Genomic DNA, 8,990 nt, shown 5'->3' with positions numbered 1-8,990 from the left:
GATAATAATGTGTGAGTAAGGAAATCTGAAGAGTATTGCTTAATAGCTGAATACTCTGTAATTTGCTGTGATTGTGAGTGTTACTGACTGTAACTGTCTGTGAGTGAATGTAATTGAATCTGCTTGAATATGAATGAATGAATGTCCCTCCTTGTGGAGTTGATGCTGTATTTATAGTGCTAGGGTTTCCACTGATTGGGCTCAGCCTTGTTGGCCTCCTCCAATTGCTCTGCGCCACGTGTCCTCTGGGACACCTGGTGCTTTCTCATTGGTTGTAATCACGTGGTAGCACATGTGTCATGCTGAGTTGTCCACCTTTCATTTGGCAGCTGTCAACATCAGCATATTCTTATTCCTTAAAAAGATACCTTCTGGAAGGTTGTCTGACGTGCACAATCAAGGTTGCCCTAATTCTGATTTGGATAAGGACGAGGTTGATTATGTGCATGTGTGATATGCGCCAATCCTGAGGATGCGCGAGGTCTTCTCTTTATTCTCACGCGCAGATGTTTCATGCGCAGATGTGATATGCGCCGCGCGCTGATGCGCCACGCGCATATGTGATATGCGTGAGCATATGTGATGCCTGAGCATGTGTGGTGCCTGGGCATATGATGCCTGAGCATGTGTGGTGCCTGGGCATATGATGCCTGAGCATGTGTGGTGCCTGGGCATATGATGCCTGAGCATGTGATGCATGAACATATGTGATATGCGCCATGCGCGTAGGTTTTGGCTTTGTGCCTTCATAATGTCTTGATTTCAAGCTTCTTGTCTATATCTTGTGGGTTGACCCGCCTTGCTCGGTGTTGAGGCGGGTACATACCTCTTCATAACCTAACTTTTTTATTAATGTTGGCCAACACATCCTTTAAACTATGACAATTACCAACTAATTGATGCTATTAAATAATCCCTCACTTGTGGCCTAGTGGTAGAAGGCTTGGGTTTTTCAATGAAGACCTTAGTTAGAATCTCACTTGTGTTACTTTTAGGTGGATATTGACAATGAAGGATTTGAGCTAAGCCTTGTGCAAAAATTGTCAGTTCGAACTTAGAGCTCACCCGGGTTTTCGTCCCACTGTGTGTTACGCTAGAAAGTTATGCTCTTGTGGTGACACAACGACTGTCAAGTGGCAGTCGGCGGTATGGTTTCTCGGGGGAACGCTCAAGTCAAACTCTGAAGCCAGCGTGGACCCGGTTAAGACAACATAGTCTGGCCAGAGTGAGACATCAGGACTCTTCAAATTTAAAAAATGCAATGTCCTAAATACAAGAAAATCGTTGTTTTAAAAAATATAAATAAAAATTTTGATGCTATTAAATAAAAAAAAAAACCCTTTTCATTAATATAACTCTCTCTTATTACACAACTGGCTCAACAACGTTAACAAAAACTTATGTATATTGTTTTATCTTTTAATTTTACTTTTCTAACTATTTAACTTTAGTATAGTATGGGATGGATCTTGTGAGAAGTGATATTATAGTGAGAAGTGAATGTGTAACTCCATTAATCCCTAATTTTTTACTCCCTTACTTATGATGTTACCTACATGTATGTAGGTTTGTTGTATTTATGTCGTAATACACATTCAAACCTACCTATACACATACAAATGTACCTAGCCACATTGAAATCTACGTACCTACACACATACAAACATATATACACATATACAAACATACATACCTACACACGTAAATACGCACCTACACACGTACATACGCACCTACACATAAGAAATGAAGTGAAATTAAGAATTAATGGTGTTACACCTTCACTTCTCGCACTTCTCACTATAAAAAAACTTCTGAAATAATCCAATACTTAGTATAGTATACCTTAATTATATATTATTTATCGTCTCATCTTTCTTTTAATTAGTTCAACCATTAAATATAATATGTCCGTTTTTTAAAGTAGCGATCTTAGCAATGTATGAGAGAATTTTTTTTTTTAAATAATAGGTACTTTATAATGTATATTTAAATTGTGATGATTTAATTAAGATATGAGAGAATTTTCTTTTGCATCCTTGAGGTTTATTGGCAGAGGCACTTTGAATCTCTCAAACTTAAAATGATCCGATTGAGTCCTTGTGATGTTTTGGAAGGAGAGCTTACTTCTCTCCATCTATCAACCACGTTAATTCAATAGTCGATACCGACTTTTCACCATATATAAAGTTTCATGATCACTTTGCATCCATATAAGTTTGGTCCCAGTCAGTTTGCGTCCCTAAGCTATACACCATTTCCACCCTTTGTTGTCGCCTCCACCTCCCACCACCTCCGCCTCCCCACCAAGGTCGCCACCTCCATGTAGCCTATCTCCCTCATAGTTCACCCTATCAGCGATCACTTGTTGTCTTAATCTCTTGAAAACCTAGAAGTAGCAATCGATAACACCCAAATCATCATCTCCTATATTCCACAATCCTTGTCTCCATCGTTACCGGTAAACTCCACATTGTGTCTTTTGCTTCCCTCACATCTATACTTGCATTTCCACTCGCCAAAGCAATCTATGTTTGTAGAGCTTTAAATTCAGCAATTTGTGCTCAATCATGGTTGAAGTTTTTTGACCTAAATAAATACAGTAATAAAAATCAGATTGAACAAACGATCATCTCAATTCGTTAATTTCGAATCTAGTCCCAATTTTGAAACATGGTATCAAGTAATTGAAGAATTAAGTTTCTAATCGCAGCTCTTCTTTTGTTGTAGATTATTGTAGAAGATGAAAAACAATCCAGTAGGAGCCTCATCAAAAACGAGAGTTGGTTCATCATAGCCATCAGAAACATCATTTAAATGCAAGTGAGGAGTTTTTCTAGAAAGATTGTGAGTGTTTATTTCACATTTTTAGAAAATTGAATTGAGGTATCAAAACAAATAGAGAAAATAGAAATTGTGTAGATGGAGGTGGTGTTTTGGTAGCGGTGGAGATGGATGCGGTGGTCATGGAGATAGAGGTGGAGGTGATGAAGAAAGAGGGAAGCAAAGTGAATGTTTCAAAACAATGGGGATTTAATTAGAACATCATAGAAAAACATAATAATCATTTCAATATAATTGGATGAACGTGATGGCGGAGGGACGCAAACTATTCCGTCAGGAAACCATAGGAATTCAATTGGTTCGTTTTAAATTTGAGGGACTCAAAGTTACTCCGGCAATAAAACACGGAGACACAAAGATGAATTTCTCTTAGGATTACATAATGTTGGTTTATATAGACCACAATATTACACTTCGAGTTCCTAAACCATCATTAATGTTACCAATGGACCAATACTTTGTAACACTTGGATACTAATACAAAAAAATAAATTTAGAAGAAAAACCGAAAAATACTCTAACATTGTTAGTCTTTTGATGATGTGACATGCATACATGTCAAGATGCTTATTATGTTGCCTAAAGCACTCTTCTTTTATTAATTATGCAAAACAAAACAATTCGAATGATTGATAATCTTTTGTTTTTGGCAATGCAACTAATTTACCTGTTTGTGAATTCCACTTATATATTTTTCTTATTTTATATTAAAAGTAATATATGGACCTCCCCAATTACTAGTGTGGATGGTCACAACTATTACATTTCGTTTTTGTTTCACAAAACTTTCTTTTGACTTACCCTAACTCTCAAACCTCTAACATACTTTGTCTTTCCCAATTTCTCGACACACATTAACACTCTCAAACCATTTCTCCTCTCAAAATGTCAAAGGTTAGCACAAATTTAAATCCATAAACAACATCGTGCATACCCTTCTTGACCACTCATCCGTCCTTATCACCTTCTGACGTGACGCCTTACAAATTGATACATATATCTTAAATATTCTTCTAAGTAAAATCCACCATTATAACACCCATACACAACCTTTTATTTTTTTCGACACAAGCCACAAGCCTTCCTACACTCACCTATGAACTTTTAATTGTCAGAGGTAACTCTTACTTTCGTCAACCAACATCGGCCAAATACAACATTGTTCCCAACATTGCATTTCCTTGGCTATCCACCTTCTAACCATCGAGGGTATAAATGCTACGACCATTCTACCAACAAAATACTAATCTCCCGATATGTCGTGTGTGATGAATATGTCTTCCCATTGTATAAACTATAACATAACCCACCCTCATATCACTTCGTAACCAATGCCCCACATCCGTCCTTTTGAACTCACATCGTCCACCTCCCCTTCTGAAACATCCATGTTTTCTTTTCGATCATAAAATTACAAGTAGCGAGCCTTTCTCCCCTGTCACCTTCCACAGCCAACCCAACCATTTCTCCTTCTACCAACACAATGTCGCCATCCACTTTTATCGTTCCAGAGTATGTTGTCCACACAACACCCTCCCCACCAATACCCATGACCCCATCACACCACTCCATTACCACTCACCAACAAGCACCAATATAGTCTTATTTATTTGCCAAAAGTCACCAGTTTGGTAGATGGTGGTCGATGAGTTCGTCTTCTTTGTTTGCCAGAAAGTCGCTGACATGGTGGATGGTGATGGCGGTTAATGAGTAACTATTTTGGCATATGAACAAGATGGGCATTCTCATTAAAAACTTGTAAATGTTGGTTAAATTTTGCACATTAAATAAAAACACCTAAATACCTCCCATTTAACGAAAAAAATTGGATGAGGTTAATAAAGTGGATAGAAATAACGAATTTAAGAAACCATAGAAATAGTCAAGCAAGAAAAAAATTGAATCAAAATAAACCAAACCCATGAGTGAAGATGACATTTACTCTTGGCTTGGGTTATACATACACCATGTTGGTTATTCATACACCAGGGTAGCCTATACGAGTCGTATAGGCTCTATACGACTCGTATAGGTGTATGGTCAAGTCATTTTCAAGCAGAAGTGCCAGGTTTTATTCTTTTGTATCGTATAGCCCATATACGGCTCGTATAGGGCTATATGACTCGTATAGGGTCTATTTGACTCGTATAGTTTTTTTTTCAATTTTAAAACTACAAATATTAAAAACAACACCCGAGTTGGTTACAAAATAAAAATTACATAACAACCTACGTACAACATGAGCGTTTCGGGGTAACGACTTTTTAGATGTGGTAATGCAATCCATTTTTGTTTACACATATATGAGTTATCTAAGCTTTTGAAATATAATTGCTATAAAAATAGTTTAATTTGTTGGTGTAGATGTTTTGGCTCGTGTTAACTCAACTTTTGAAATATAGCCTTCATAATATAGCCTTCATAATATAGCCTTTTGAAAATCTGATACCTGGTCTATACGGGTCGTATACCACATATACGAGTCGTATAGACCAGAAAAGTAATTAAAAATCTCTGGTCAAAGTACATGCTGACATGCTGTATATACGAGTCGTATAGACCTTATACGGCTCGTATAAGTTAGACGAGTTACGTAGACTATACAAGCTGGAAAATCTATACGGCTCGTATAGACTACAAAAAGCTGCCACACTAACACGTTCATACGCGGGTCAATAGGTTAGTGCTATACGACTCGTATATGACCTATACGAGCCGTATAGCGTTATTCCCACACTAGGGGCTGGTGTATGCATAGCATGACCCTTTACTCTTACAAAAACATGATAATGTATTACCTATGAGAATATTTCATCCGTAAAATTTTATTGTATTTTAACCCAATTTGTCCTATTTTATCATAAGCCACTGAGCACACTACATATAATAATTAATAAATCATGGTCTATAAAACAGGTTACCTAGGCACCTCTCACCCAACGAACAACTAACTTAATTATAAGTCTATAACCTTAATCACAAGATAACAAAAACATATGTTTCGTCAAACCCAACTTGAAAAAAGGAAAACTAAAAAAGAAGCTAAAACCATTCATATTCCTTAAGAAAATAATCTGTCTAATAAAATATTTATACTTTATGTCAAAACTAGTGTTTTTCCCGTCGTGTTGTCCCGGACGGGTCGGTAAAACATGGACGGTGCTAAAACACAAGCATTGATACGGTAAGTCGGCGCGAATTCGGTCAGTTTCAGTTACATGCGTTATTGTATCTGAACTAAAACAATAAAAATTATAAAAAAAGGGGTGGACCGATTGCGTGGCGTCGGCCGGTAAAACTCGATCATTTGTAAAATCCGACCGTTATCGATCCCGGGCGTTGAGGCGGTTGAGTCTACGCGAATTCAGTCGGTTTTCGTCATGTTCATTACGGTATCGGAACTAGAAAACCAAAAATCAGCATTCGTTCGGTTTTCGTTACGGTACTGGAAGTAAAACAAAACGCGCTGAGTTTATGTGAATAAGGTCGGTTTCTGTTGTGTTGGCACGGTACCGTAACTAAAACAAAGTAATAATAAAAAAGAACAAAAACAAAATTCACATTCGGTAGGTTTTCATTACGTTCATTATGGCCGAAACTAAAACAAAAAAATACTACCAATAGGTGTCGTCGGGGCTTTACGGCACAAAGCTTGTTAATTATATTATATATATATAACTAGTTTGAGGCCCGTGTACTACACGGGTAATTGTTGAAAATTTTAAATGTTGGCCCTTTAGTGAAATACAGTCTAAAAATTGATCATATATTGTTAATACAATTACAATTAAATTAAAATTACAGAGATTGCATAACTAAGATTACACAAATCTATATATTCTAATAAATAACTACCCATTTTTGCCACTTGTCACTCTCATAGCTTTCTTCCTCTTTTTTTTTCAACATTTTAATATATTGATCCTTATATTTTGAGTCATTTCAATATATGAACTAAAGTTTATTTTTCTTGAATGTAAATCCTATTCCATTCATTCATTAACATTAATGTTGAAAGATAATAAAATAAGAAAATATCAAAATTAAAATTGCAGACCTATTAGAATAAAATTTTAAAATCACATGTAATTAAATCAAGGTAAACTATAACTTGTTTTTAAACTAGGATTTGAGCAGCAATGCATAATTTTTTATATAAGATTTGTTTCAAATTTGGATTTAAAATTTTCTCATATGTATTTGAACTCAGGAAAATGTGTATTTTCTTAATTTTCTCCAACCAATTTATATAAATATTGCAAACATGAAGAATACATTTTATATATATCTCGGTATTTAGCATTAAATCATTGAAGTTGAATATTATAATCATAATTCATATGAATAACGATTTACTATATGAACTATCTATCATTTATTTATATGACTTATTTGTGCAGTATAAAGGTTAGCAACAAGAAGATCAATATTTAGTTTTCAATATTTTCTTTCATAACTCAAGACAAAAATGCTCCAGAAACATATATTTTATGACTTGATTTATACTTTTTTTATACATTCAAATATATTAAATTTAATATGCCTTATAAGACAAATTACTTAATTAAAAGCATTCAAATTTTTAAACAAAAAAAGTTGTTTCAATCCATTTCCATTACTTTCGCTTTCCAAAAATCATTTAGGATATGAAAACCTAGAATATCGTTTTCATCAGTTATTCATTCAAATCATTTCAGTATTATATTACTTAGTAATTTTAATTTTAGATAAATACAATGATTTGAGGTTATGCTAGTGTAACATGTTGGGTAGTACATAATTAAAGTATCTATTATAGTTTATATCCAAAATAATAAAGCTATACACAATTTTTTTTTTAAAAAAAAGTTAGTGTTATTTGAACATGGCTTTAAGGTTAGTATGTCTTTGTCATTTTTCATTCATATGAAATGAAACAAATCATTTTGTTATATTTAAATTTTGGGTTTTATATGTTTTTTGATTATACAATTGTTAATTTTAATATATAAAATTAATTAAAATTTGTCATATGCAGAATATTAATAACAACAAATAATTTATCATGATGAATCAATTTCAGATTCTAATAATGATTATATCATCAAAGTCCAGGTAATCTATTTTTTGGAATAATAATTTTTTTTGGATAAACATGAGCAAATGATCTCAAATGACATCATGTATATTAATTGATCAAAATGTATGCTATTTTATGTGTATGAATATTTTTTTTGTTAGTTTTATGAATATATATTATAATTTATCTAGGGTCGCGGTATGTACTTGAATAACTTATTTCACACAGACATATATGTTACCTTATAAAGGGTTACAAGCAGACATAGACTAAAGATTTTGATTATTGATAAACAATGTATATCAACCAATACAATCACAAATGTAGTGTACAAGGAAGGTTTTACTCCATTCGTTCCATTAAAAGTGTGAATGTTTCTTTTTTTGTTTGTCCCATTACAAATGTTCACTTTCAAAATTTATTAGTCAATTTCCAAATTTACCCTTAAACACATACAATTAACATTAATAACCAATATTGATGGACCCAATTTCCAAGGACATTATTGTCATTTGGTAAGCAAGAAAAGTAATCATTCAATTTACCTTAAACTTTGTGTTTTTCAAACCATGGCACTTCTGATGAGACGGAGGGACTACTTATTTGTAACATATTTGTGTTATTTTAGTTATGTAATTTTTGTAATTTTCATATAAATAGTAATTGTATTAGCAAATATATGATCATTTTGTTGACTGTAATTCACTTAATGGTTAAAGTTACAATATTCATCAATTACCCGTGTAATACACGGGCCTCAATCTAGTATTTTACAAATAGGTAAAAACTTTCATTTACACTACATTTGTGATTGTATTAGCAAGTATACATTGTTTATCAAAAATCAAAATTTTTAGTCTATGTCTGCTTGTAACTCTAAGTAAAGTAACATATATGGCTGCTTATAACTCTTAATATAGCTATATATAGTTGTCCATGTGACAAAAAATGTTCTCCATGTACATACCAACTCTAGTTAAATGATAATATATATCTATGATACTAATAAAAAAATATTCATACACATAAAATATCATAGCTTTTAATCAACTAATATGATGTTCATCTGAGAACATCTCCTCATGTT

This window comes from Bidens hawaiensis, unplaced genomic scaffold, assembly GCF_021521415.1.
Source record: "Bidens hawaiensis isolate Kalapana, Puna unplaced genomic scaffold, B.hawaiensis_p1.1 tig00010854_1, whole genome shotgun sequence".
NCBI lineage: Eukaryota > Viridiplantae > Streptophyta > Magnoliopsida > Asterales > Asteraceae > Bidens > Bidens hawaiensis.
This window is presented reverse-complemented; position numbering follows the sequence as displayed.